Here is a 13,780-nt window from a genome sequence, read left to right as displayed (position 1 = left end):
CAAGATGAGTATGCATCAACAACAAACCGTACTGAAATAACCCTTAACTTTCATTGGTTTCCTCATAAGGTTCCTAGTTAGTTCACCAGTTTTTTGTCTTTTGAAGCCCAAATCCCTTTTCCTTTTTTAAGAAGGTCTATAGGTTCCCAAGTCTAACCACTTTTTTGAGTTTCACTTCTCTGTGAACTCCCATGCCCGTGAATATTAACAAAAATTATATGCCTTTTCTCCTGTTAATCTCTCTTTTGTTTGTTTAATACACATGCTCTCAGACAATGAGCCTAAGAAGGCAGAGGATAGGTTTTTCATTTCCAACAGAACCCTTAGATGCTAGACACTTTTACTTTAAAAATGGGTATCTCTACAATAAATAAAATTCTTTTAAAAAATTGTCCAGAAAAGTTAATGGAAAAAAAAGTTTAAAAAATTGATTCTTCAAGAGTTACCTAGGTCCCAAATATTTCTGATTACTAGGAGTTATTCATTTTTGTACCCTCTATGGGTCCTAACAGTTTTGGTGTATAGCAGACACACTGTGCTTGATAAATGTATTAATATTTGCAATACCACTGTGTTCTCTTTTAACTACAAATTCTTTATTATTTTTAAGCAATTTTATTCGTTTCCTAAGGCTGCCATAACAAATCACCACAAACTTAGAAAGTTAAAACAATAGAAATTTATTCTCTAACAGTTCTGACAGCTGTACTCCCACTAGAAGATCTAGGATGGATTTATTTTCCTGTCTTTTCCAGCTTCAAGTGGCTCTGTAGGTTCATTGGCTCGTGGCTGCAAAACTTCAATCTTGACTTCCTTCTTCATATGGCCTTCTCCTCTGTGTATATTTTTCTTTGTATGTCTCTTATAAGGACACTTGGTTTTAGTGGATAAGCCAGGATGATCTTATCTTGACATCTTTAACTTAAATGCATTTGCCAAAAGCTTTTTTTCCCTCCAAATAGGGTCACATTCATAGGTTCTGGGAATTACAATATTTATATATTTTTTGGGGGGGGCCACCATTCAACCCACTGTACCAGTGATGGATGACTTAACTTGTTATTAAGTAATTTTCCTAAACTTGATGCTGTATACATCTTAATTTTTCAAATATAGTTTTGCCTTTTCTCTTATTCTCCATCTTGGTCATTTCTGACAGCAGGCATAAATCTGTTTATGTGTTCCAACAAAACTACTGCTACTATTGGCTGATACCCAATGAGAGCGTACACTATCCCAGACAATGAGCTAAATACGTCACACTCATTATCTCATTACATCTTTATAAGAAACCAGAAATATACCCACTTCACAGTTGTAGGGACTTATGCTGAGATATTTAGAGGGATTTTGTGACAAATTCGGGGTCTCAGTCAGTAAGAGACCGAACTGAAATAATGGAGTCCACTGTTTTGTTTACAGAGTTTTCTTAACCAGTATGCTGTATTCCTGGATTCCTTCTTCGTACTTCATTTTGAATTATCTTGAGAGGGGCTGGTCTGGGCTTTTCTGCATTTATGTTGGATCTGTACACCATATACTAGTTTTTCTCTTGTGCTGGTTCAGAAGCTGCTCTTTCTTTGCTGTGCATTCTCTATATTGTTCTGTGGTTGATTTGTAACTGCATCTGCTATAAAGTGAGTTTCTTTTTTACTTAGGAAAAATCCAACTTTACCTTTCATTTGTTAGAGCTATGTTCCACCAAGGCCTTATTCTGTGCTGGGGCTTATTTCCTGGGCTCTATTTATCACCCACCTATGACAGATTTCTCTACTACTTTTTTGTACTCCTTGCAGCTTTTTAGAATTCCCAGTTTCCTAGGGAAGGTGTCACATCTTACTTCTAAAGCAGGGGTATCTGAACACTTTTGATCATTTAACATATCTGAAAGACAATTATTAGTTAATGCCTCTATATATGAGTGGGTGTGTGTGTGCATTCATATACACTGTATATATAATGTATAGATAGGCTATGAACATTATAAATTGTGCACAAAAAGAAATTATGAAATTAAAATCAAGTAAAAATAAGATTTTCCAGTATTTTGCCATTCATACTAATGCATGGACTGATACAAGCACTATGATTTTTACCTTGAGGTCCAGTATTTAAATGAGCACAACAACTCACTACATGCCCAGAGGTGATTCTGGTTTCTGACCAGCTCATCTCATGGCAGTACTGGCCTCAACCTGACTGCTATACTCATCACTTGAATATCAGAATCTCTTTGATTTGTGCCTATGCTCACCCATAAAGGGGTTTTACATCTGTATCTGCCCTGTAATACAGAGAGCATTAAGCAATTTTCAGACTGGTGCTACTAAAATACTCCCCACTTCCCAAACCCACAAAAGACAAAATCTTTCTTTATTATTTTTCTGAATTGTTTTCTTCAAAAGTTATGGAACAAGAGTTAAAACTAGTGTTTGACATGAACCTTCAGAAGCTTATTATCACACAGTTACTGGTAGAACATGTTTTTTTAACCATATTAAAATTATGTAACTTTTCTAATTCCCTTGGCATATAACCACATAGCTGGTGCCTCCTAGTGGGGAACCCATGTGAACGCTCATGCAATACAAGCTTCTGTTTTAACCGGTTCCTATGAGAAGTCTCACTTGAATCTACTTCAGATGAAAGCATTTCTAACCTGCTTCCTGAAACTGATTTTGTGAAAATGAAGACCTTGTGTAAACTGCGTAAAGCTAATCCTAATACTGAATCAAGTAAGCACACAATAAAAGGAAGAGAAAAGTCGCTTTTCAGTAGCTATTGATCTAACCAAATCCGGTCATCCATATTAAATGTAGATCTTTAAATCTTCCTGCATTAACATTTGTAACGACAAGTTAGAGCTGGAGTAATTATCTCAATGATTTTTATGATAATATTTTTGGAACCTATGAAAATAATTTATCAGGAGGAAGAATGGTGCCATTTTGTGAGCTATTCCTGCATCATCCATTTACTCATCTTTTAATACTAATTTAAAACAAATTCACTGTTAGTTTTGTATGTGGTAAATCTTCATGAATTTTGAAATGTGTTACCGTAAAAATCTCTCTACTTTCTTATTGTTGGTTCACAGTAGTCACTGGCCTAACTATGTCAATCATTTATTCTAACTCTCCTCACCCCCTGGTTTCTCTAAACCTCTTAATGATATGATGGGGACATTTTTGTGACTTCCATTGAGAACACATAACACATTTATCAACCCTAAGCAGAATATTTTAAAAATGAAGTTTACCTAGTGTGAAGTTATAGGAGCTGGGTTTTAGTCCTAGATCTGACATTCACCAGTTGCCAAAGGAAAAAGCTATTGATTTCTCCTCAGATGGTTCTTGACTGTTTAATAGTCATCAGGCTCTTTTTACCTCTGTTCATCAATGTTGAGGAAAGAAAGCCTTCTGTCATATACACTTCCTTGGAGATACACACAATTTTATTACAGATTATTTAAAAAGTGAGTAACTGCACAAATCTGGCAAGAAGGGTGTTTTATAAAATAGATACAAACCCATCAAACTGTCTTTTTATATTTTATGCTACATGAATTGATCTGTCATACAATTATTCACAGAATATGATTTATTTATACAGAATCAGCTACAGACTTGAACATATGTTTTCCTACTTCTTGAATTTAAGATTACTGTATCAGATACTCCCTGGTTTGTATATTTTGGCATCACTGAATAAACATCATTTATGTTTATGTCTTGAGTAGTTCATATCAAAATTTTTTTTTTTTTTTTTTTTTTTTCTTGCGTTATGCGGGCCTCTCACTGTCGTGGCCTCTCCCATTTGCGGAGCACAGGCTCCGGACGCGCAGGCTCAGTGGCCATGGCTCACGGGCCCAGCCGCTCCGCGGCATGTGGGATCTTCCCGAAACGGGGCACGAACCCGCGTCTCCTGCATCGGCAGGCGGACTCTCAAGCACTGCGCCACCAGGGAAGCCCTCAAAATTTTTATATGACAAGTTTCTTGACATCATTTCTAACATTTCATAATTTGGTGGCAGATAGAGTCAGTGACAGAGCTCAGTATTACATTAAACACACATGATATTTCCCATGACTGCCTTGTTTTCTCTTTACTTATAAGATTTAAATATTTTTTATAAGGAGTTATGTTTTTCCAGACATAAGATTTGAGAACTACAGAATACATGTTAATATCGCCAGTTACAGAGTTAACTTTACCAAATACTTATACCTGACTACATAAGTCTGATTCTTTGTGAAGACTATTATCTACTTTTACCTTTCTATCTATCTGTTTATCTATCATCTATTTATCATCTATTTTTCTATAATCTATTATCTCTCTGTCTAATCTATCTATATGAATCATCTATCACCTTCTAATAAAAAGAACAGGAGGTAATTACTTTCCTGTAGATCGGTTTAATGAATCAGAATAACTTAAAAGAGATTTTATAACATTTAATTACTTTAGTCTCTATATTATTAAGTTTTAATGGGAAACAAATATTTAATAATTTAAAAGTTATGGTTTTACTGTATTTAATACTGAGAATTAAAGTTCTTATCTTTTCATTTTCTCTAGCCAGACCAAATATATTTCTGCTTTTTCCTCCCTGAAATGGATTTACTAAATCTAGGACTTTTCTGTACTCTGAGTAGTACCATGTCTCAAAAAAAAAAAAAAAAAAAAAAACCTAAACAAAGCAAACGGTATTTTTCTGAACTTCAGTTAAGCCAAAGATATTTTACATTTTACGACAACTTAATATTTCATTAAGAGCTAAATTCATGAATTCCTTCTTGTGGAGGAATGGGGAGAAATGTTGATATTTAAAGTCAGGAAGCCTATTTTTTAGCATTGATCCTATCACTAAATGAGTGGTGAAAGACCTTCATTTCTTAGCAATACTGTTTTAATCTTCCAGAAAAAAATATTTTTTTGAATAATACTGTTTAAAATCTAATATTTATTAGGTTTTTATTATTATGTACAGACACTCACCTAAGTGAAATGATGCATTATTAACTTATTGAATGCTCACAGGAACCTTATTAGATAGCTACCTCTTATGACATGATTGAGAAAGTTGAGGGGTGGAGATATCACATGACCTGCCTTAGACCTCAGGACTGGTAAGACTTATGCTTCAACACTCATGTGCCAGGACGTACATGCTACTTTCTCATAAACCAAAGACTGAAAAATCTGTAAGCCATGTTCTAGCTTTAAAATTTAAAACAAAAAGTGGATCTCAAACACATATAAGGATTTATTGCTTAGCAGGTTTCAAACTTTGTACATTAGCATTTTTGATTGATAGCATGAATCACTTAACTCCACCCCACAGGCCAAACGTCACCTGTGGTCTGTTTTTGTATGACTCATACACTAAGAACATTTGCTTTTTTTTTTTTTTTACATTTTTCAATGCTTAGAAAAAAATAAAAAGAAGAATATTTCTTGACAAGTAAAAATTATCTGAAATGCCAATATGTGTGTCCATAAATAGTTTTGTTGGAACACAGCCATTCCTGTTAGTTTACATATTGTCTATGGCAATTTTCACACTACAATGGCTAGTTTAATATTTTCAAAGGAGATATTTGGCCCACAAAGCTAAAAATATTTACTATCTTATGTTTTAAGCAAAAGTTACTCATCCTCAATCTATTTTACTTACCAGAAAAAAGTTGTTTATATTGAATCAATCATATTAAATGAATAAGTTTTTATTGTGTTCATATATAATATTTATGGTCAAAGGACACTGAAGGATATACAATATAATACAAGTACCTGGGCACTGAATTATGCCACAAAACCAATACAGATGAAAAAAATGAGAACATTTAAGAAACTTAAATATAAGTATTGATTTTATGTGCAATGACATTTCAAAGAAAGTCTCAGACAATTTTAGAATATTTGAAGAAATATCCTTCATGCAGAGGAAACAGTTGTGGTTTTAAGGCTGAATATCTTTTAAATAGAGGTAGGAAGTAGGGGTTACTTCAGGTTATAGCAGCAAACTCATGAAAAGAAAAAGATGTGATGACTAGTATATAACAAAACATAGATAGAGATTGGACTCTGGTGAAGAGACCATGATGGATGATGTGCCTAAATTTAAAGTTGTCCGGCTCATGAGGCTGTGGTTCCATTGCTCCCTGCCCTGCCCCAACAAAAGTTTGTCTTTTTAAATCTCACTACCAAATAGATAATTCTATCAAAGACAATTATATCATTATAGATATATTTGTCATTAAATATATGAGAATTATGACCTTCCCTCAGTCTTCAACATTGCCAGGTCATCTGTTACATGTTTCTGGAAAGTTCCCCATCCTACTAACTTCAACAACTATTTTACAACTTCTTTGTTATTAAAACTCATAATTTCAATGCTGTCTCTTTCACAATTACAAGATTATTCTGCTTTCCTTTTTATAGGAAAAGAAAGTCTATAAGGAAGAAATTTCTTCAACTTTCTCCCCCCTCTCACACAAATATCTGCACCAGAACCTTGGCATGCCTCCTTCCTGCCAGTCTCAAAAGAAAGCATCCTCTTACCTCCACTTACCTGACATGGGACTCTGCCTTTTCCCTGGAGATTTGGCTCAATTGCATGTACCTTCAATTTACCCACTGATGTCTTCCCTCAGCATACAAATACACACAGTAAAACATACCCCATAATTACTGACCTTCCATAAAACTTGTATTTCGATCTTTCCTTATTCTTCTATTCTATCTGAGCAATTTTATTTTGTGTCTTAGACTCTCATTTATTGGAGCTCTTTCCCCAAATACCCCTCATTCTCCCCCATCCTTATTTAGGCTTCTCACACTTTAAAGCCTAAGTTTAAAATTTAATCTAATAATTCTTTAATTCTTCCAACTTGTAACCCTTCCCTGTTCTCTATTTCACAGAAGAAAAATACCATTTCTTTTGTTTCAAGAAATGGGAAACCTCATTTTTCTTCCAAATCTCTGCTTTAAGCCTTCATATTAATAATTTCTGTAGTTTAGATTCCACATTGCTCTCAATAATGGATAAAATAGGTTTAAAGACATCTAGATTAACTGGGTTATGTTCAGAGAAAAAGCAAGCTTGATGAGAAGGAAATTTAATATGTTAAATTTACAATGAATATGAAAGACTCTGGAATATTCAAATAGAGTAGAGAAAGAGCTGCTTTCCAAATATTTGAAAATGCTCATGTGGGAGAGGATATGTATTTTGAATTGATCTTAAGACCCAGTTGTTGAAGAAAGTGTGTCCTGAGATGAAATGATTGCCTGAAGATTCACTGACTTCACCATAGTGGGAAATGATCAGGCATATCCTAGATGGACACTTAGTGGGGATGGTATAGAGTTTAGTTATTAGAAGCATGTTTGGATTAGATGAAATTTAAGAACCATCCCAATCCTATTTTTGTGTAATGTTGAAGACATATCAGTATTGACTTAATGAATTTTTAAATTTCTTAAGGGTGTTGTTTATGCTGAAATTATAATTAATTTACGTACTTTAAAACAGAATTTGAGAGAGTTTAGTGCTTTAAAAAGTGAAGTATGTCTTTCTTTCAATATAGAGGCTTTGATAAGTGCAATGAGTTGCCATGACATGCAATATCACATCCAAATTTTAATGTTAAAACTTGATCTATTGCAAAGCCACGTGAATTGTTATTCAGACAAATGGAAAATATATTTTAAAATGTCCCTATAAATCTGTTTCCCAGATTGTAGTTTACATCAGCCTTTAAACATTTAGAATGATGGAAAGTAAACATCATAAAATGGCCCCAAATTATACTGAACCTATAAGAAGAATCCTTCAGAGTATAACATTGACTAGACACATTTTCATAGCACTACTGATTTTGTGCTGAGGTTAAACATTAAAAATACTATTTTGGCAATATTTTCACATTAATAAATAATTTTCTCAGAGGGAACACTTAAAAATGAAAAGTAAATGACAAAATAATTTTCAAAATCAGAAGACTGTTTAAAAAGAATGTAATGAAAAAAAATGTAGCCATATAACATGAAAGCTACCTCAAAATAATTTGTTGTTCCAAGTTCTCCCCAGAAAGAAATTTTAATTAGAACTAATTTCATTAAAAATGGAAACTGATTAAAATTATTTTGAAAACTTGCACAGGGTCATTATTAGTAAATCTGTATAGAATTTTATACATCATCTGACTCAGCCAGATAGAATTTCAAATTAAAAAAATAAAAAGGTTATACTGCATATAAAAAAGGGAGGATTTTATGCTTCAAAATAGTATTATGTGGGAAGTAGAAAACATTTTTATATTAGTCAAAAATATTTAATTGATACCTAGGAGAGTAAAGTTAAAAAATATGAATACATATTTGTCTTTTATTCAAATGAACTGAATGGCCACTTCAAAGTAGATATCACTGTGTCCTGAGACTTTTGTTCCATTTTTTAAAATGTGAATATGGGTTAATAAATGTTCTTTTCTACAGTCTTGGTAAGAGATTTGGTTCCCCTTGAGTCATCATTTGCTTAGTGATGAATGCCATGGGGTCTCTAACTTCCTAGGCATGTACACTTACCAAGTTATTTCCATTGACTCACAATGAATACCGAACTCACAATATTCCAGAGAAAACTGTATGTCTCTGGATGGTAGAAGCATGCTATTCAATTTTTAGAGTATTAACAATAAACAAACTGAAATACCATTAACCAGATGCATGACCATCTCTTCTATAGATAACACAGATCAAAAGAACAACTTGAGTGTCGGTAGCTCTTGAATAGGGGATGCTAGTATCTCATGGACAACCACTTTCTCCCCCACATGCAGAAAAGCCATTGCAGGTACAGAATTCTTTCAAAATACTGTACTGATAATCTCTATTATTTTATTGGAGTTAATCCAAAAGATGAAATCCATTACCTATCTCAGCTCTAAGAGTTGTGATTTCAGTGCAACCTAAAAGACTAGGTATTGAAATCTGTAAATAGGCAAAGTTTTCCTAGGAGATAGCACTGCTGTTACATTTTACTATTTTTATGTTAATTATCATATTTATCAATTTGAATTAAAGAAACATTTTTTTGTATCCAAAGGTTACACTTCAGAAAAGAGCTGTAAAATAAACAATATTCTTTTCTTCTCTCAAAAATTCTTTCTTTTTTTTTTTTTTTTTTTCAAAAATTCTTTTGATGGGCTTCCCAGGTGGCGCAGTGGTTGAGAGTCCGCTGCAGGGGACACGGGTTTGTGCCCCGGTCCGGGAAGATCCTACATGCCGTGGAGCGGCTGGGCCCGTGAGCTATGGCCGTTGAGCCTGTGCGTCCGGAGTCTGTGCTCCGTAGTGGGAGAGGCCACAACAGTGAGAGGCCCGCGTACTGAAAAAAAAAAAAAAAAAAAAAAAAAAATTCCTTTGAGTCTAATAGAACTTATTAAAATTTGGAGTAGACATTTCACGTAGATGTCCATGAATTTTTAAGTTCTTATGTCCAGTGTGTGGAAATGGCCAATTGCAAATGTCTCCTTGGCATAATAGATTTAGTTTATTAGGTGTAAACTCTAAACTAAAAAAAATTCTATCGGGTCCCATAGTCCCTGTAAATGTGCCTCTCAGTCCCCGCTAAAATATAACTGCCTTTGTAATAAAACACTGTAATATACTTTGCTACTTTCAACATTAACTAGAGATTTCAGCCAAGGAACTGAGAGTCTCTTTTAAGTATCTTACCTACAGTCTACTGACAATTTTAAAATTCTGTGTAACATACTAAAGTAGTCAATGGATATTCAAGACATCACATACACAAAGCTTATTTGCCTACAGCAAAAATGTGTTTTTACTATAGATAGCAAATACTTCCACGGTTCATATTTCATTCAAGATCATACAGAAGCATTCTGCTTACTAAGTGAGACATCTAGGTATCATTTATTACCAAGATTTTTATTGGCTTGGATTGAGATGCAACTGACATACAAATAAGTTTCATGTATTTAATTGTCAATGTGAAGGTATTCTACAGATTTTTACCCATGTGAAACTACCTGCAATATCAAAATAAATAATATATAATACCCATCACCTACAGAAGTTTCCATGTGCCACTAAGTAATCCTTCATTCTTGCCTACCTCCATTCCATGCCCCCCTCGACCTCCACCCATTATTGGTGAGCTTTTTGCCACTATGGATTAGTTTTAATTTTCTGTAGTTTTTTTAAAATAAATTTATTATACTTATTTATTTACTTATTTTTGGCTGTGTTGGGTCTTCATTGCTGCACGTGGGCTTTTCTCTAGTTGTGGCGAGAGGTGGCTACTCTTCGTTGCAGTTCGTGGGTTTCTCATTGCAGTGGCTACTCTTGTGGAGCACGGTCTCTAGGCGTGAAGGCCTCAGTAGTTGTGGCTTGCGGGCTCTAGAGTGCAGGCTCAGTAGTTGTGGCACACGGGCTTAGTTTCTCTGCAGCATGTGGGATCTTCACGGACCAGGGCTCGAACCTGTGTCCCTTGCATTGGCAGGCAGATTCTTAGCCACTGTAACACCAGAGAAGTCCCTAATTTTCTATAGTTTTTATACAAATGTAACCAAACAGTATATACTCTTTTTTTTGTCTGGCTTCTTTCACTCAGGATAATTATTTGAGATACATTCATGTTGCAGTATGTTATAATAATTCTTGTTTTTATGTGTAGCATTTCCTTGCATGATTATATTTCAATATGTTTATCTATTCACTTGTTTATAGAAAGTTTAGTTGTTTCCATTTGGGGCTATTATAAATGATGGTGTTATGAACATCCGTGTACAAGTCTTTGTACAGCATATGCTTTCATTTCTGTCAGGTAAATGCTGAGGAGTGGAATCACTGCTCTATATGCACTACATGCACTTAGCTTCCAGAGACCATCCACACTGCATGGCTCTTGGCCACCTTCTCCCATTTTCAAAGTCACCAAAGACAGGTGTAGTCCCTTTCATGCTTTGAATCACTCCAGCTTCTTCCATTGCCACATTGGCCTCATACAGATAATCCAGGTCAATCTCAATAAAGTATGTGACCTCCATCTCATCTGCAGAGATCCTTTGTCACTTAACACAACAGAGTCTTAGATTCCAGGGATTAGGGCATGAACATCTTTGTAGGAATGGGAGGGGTGAGGGGTATTATTCTGTTTGCCACACACAGTTAACAGAATAGACTTTACATCATTTTACTTTTGTTTGGGCATCTATAACCACAGAAACAGAAGTAACTAGCCAATTCTTTCATACGAGCAGCTTGCTGTACTGATGAGCGAAGAAGAAAACAATGTCACATGAACAATCAGATCACCGGGAAGTCAAGTTGACAGTGCATGTGTATCAACACAGCTGTGCTATTTACAGTGTCTCTTCAATCTGTTAGGGAAATCAAAGACCCCAACATTGTCTCTGGCTATTTTACTGGTGCTTTCTAAAAACCTCATAAAGTACTTTTTGACTCTATAGGACTGTGTACAAGTTTATAGTATACAATCCTACTTGTTGCTGCTCTGTTCTGTAGAATGTCAGAAGTGAAAACAAAAAAATATGTATCTACACGTGGTGGTTATTTGTGGGAGAGCAACATACAGTTTCTTTCTTTCTTTTTTTTTTTTTTGGCTTCCAACTGTGTTAGTCTTTTTTTATTCTTTTGGTAATCTCTTCCAGGGTTAACTACTTCCATTTGTAGGTGATGAAATGTGTAAGAAATCCACTTCAAATGCTGGCACTGCTATGAGCATGGTCTTTCCCTTTACAACTCAATTACTTTTGATTCTTGTTTATATTCCAAGTGCCAGAAGTGGTTTTCACTGTAGAAGTTATCTGAAGATGGTCTTATGCTTTCTAGTAGTGGTCTACAACCAGGCTCTAGCTTCTCCAGGAAGACTACACAGGATGGATTTAGATATTACATATTAATATCTGTAATATTGAGGCATTCTCTCAAATGAGTTTAAATGCATTTTATTTTTAGACAACCTACATGACATACCTTTTTTCTCAAAAGCAATGCTTCCACTACAAATAAATCAACTGTTAAAATAAATGAAGAGCTCAAGGTGACATCAGTCCCATTTGTCCAAATCCTGGTGTTGTGCCAATGAAAAGCTGCGGCCAGCCAGTTATGACAACAGGTGCTAGGTCCAAAGGAACAGCCAAATTTGTTAACATTTTTCCATTTCTAAACCACCCTTAAAGAAAATCATAAATGGGCTCACACCATCCTCACGGTAGTCTAGCAGAACAACCATGCCATCTGGATTCATATTTTCACCAGTAAGAAGATGAGAGTTGTTGAAATTAGCAAGTATGTGCTTGATTTGCTCTGCAGCCCCTGTCATAAAACGTTTTACTCTTTCTGGTCTCTGTTCTTCAAGTTTCCCTTTGATTGAATTCATGTAATCTTTGATGTATTTCTTGTAAGCTTCTTTTGTGTAGCTGGTTTCCTGCAAGTGATGGTTCATGACAATATCGACACCAGTGATTTCTATGCTTTCTGTACCTTCCTCCTCAGTTCCTTCAGCAGAGGCAATTCCACCAGTGAGCGAGTCATCAATGTTACACTCTGTCCTACTGACCATTTTCCCCTCCACCTCCAGACACAGCCCTTTGGCGACCTGCCTGATCTTGTAGATGTCAGAGAACACCTCAGCATGGTTGATGAGGTCCCGGTAGATGGAGCTGCTGGGAGCTCAGAGCAAGCACTGTGCAGCCAGAGCGGCGCTGCGCCTGGGGCAAGGCAGGGGTGGCGGGGGCGGCGAGGGAAAGGATGGAAAAGTAACCTGCAGTTTCTTTAACAGGTCAAGGATTATATACCACTTGAAAAGGCAAACTCATGAAAACAATCAATCTGGAAAAATAGCTGTCACTATACATTTAAAGAAATTCTTTATAAGTACATAAATTTAAAGTAGAGTATATCTGTATATGACTTAGCATAAAATTGAAGTTGTTTTGTTTACAATAAAGGTAGAAAAATGCAGTGATACTTATTTAGAAAATCAACTCAAAACATTTTTATCTAAGAGTAGTCTAGCTGTTTTTCTAGTTTTGTTTCCTATAGTTGAAGAAAATGTCATATTGAATATTTGTGATTTTTTTTTTTATAATTCTGATGACACACAATGAATAGTTTGTCTTTTCCAAGAGGCAGAATTCCCCAAATGCACCGGTTACCTGTTTGTACAAATGTGTGACGTTTATTTATTTGTTTCATACAAAATGGGATTTCTGGCTCATATTAAATTCCAAATCATCTTCCACTTGCATACAACTTAGAATGATCTTAGCATGCTTCCAAAACAATCTGCACTCCATGCAATCACTCAAAGTGAGCACTTGTGTTTATGCTCCTATTCAATTCTAGCTTTCCGTGCTGTTTGGATGTCCTTACCTTGGTCCAGTTTTGAATGAGGCAGACTTGTGTTAGCTGGAGGCATATCTAGGGTTACTATGAATTTCAAATTAATTAATAGATTTTGAATTGCCATTTTTGGCCCAAAGATGCCAAGAAATCTACATTTAGAGAATACATATTTGGGTGAGACTGAAACTATAATTAAGTTATTGAGACAGTGATCACCATATCCGAGACTGAATACTTGTGATAGGTGGTGGATGAGCTGCTGCTGAAAAAATGTGCTTCCAGAAGAAAATGGTGAGATTGAGACTATTACCCAGAAATATTTTTTTTCAGGATGACAGATACATTTTTTTAACTTCTGCAATGGAAGCTATAG

The 13,780-nt window shown here is 35.1% G+C and overlaps 1 pseudogene; it reads right to left on the bottom strand.

Moving 5' to 3' along the window:
* Positions 1 to 12,205: 12,205 nt before the first annotated feature.
* On the bottom strand, positions 12,206 to 12,712 carry LOC103080732 (translationally-controlled tumor protein pseudogene; annotated as a pseudogene).
* Between the last annotated feature and the right edge of the window lie 1,068 nt (positions 12,713 to 13,780).

The sequence above is a fragment of the Lipotes vexillifer genome, unplaced genomic scaffold (assembly GCF_000442215.2).
Source record: "Lipotes vexillifer unplaced genomic scaffold, Lipotes_vexillifer_v1.1 scaffold675, whole genome shotgun sequence".
Classification (NCBI taxonomy): domain Eukaryota; kingdom Metazoa; phylum Chordata; class Mammalia; order Artiodactyla; family Lipotidae; genus Lipotes; species Lipotes vexillifer.
Note: the sequence above shows the minus strand (reverse complement) of the source record. Positions and strands in the feature narration are given on the sequence as shown.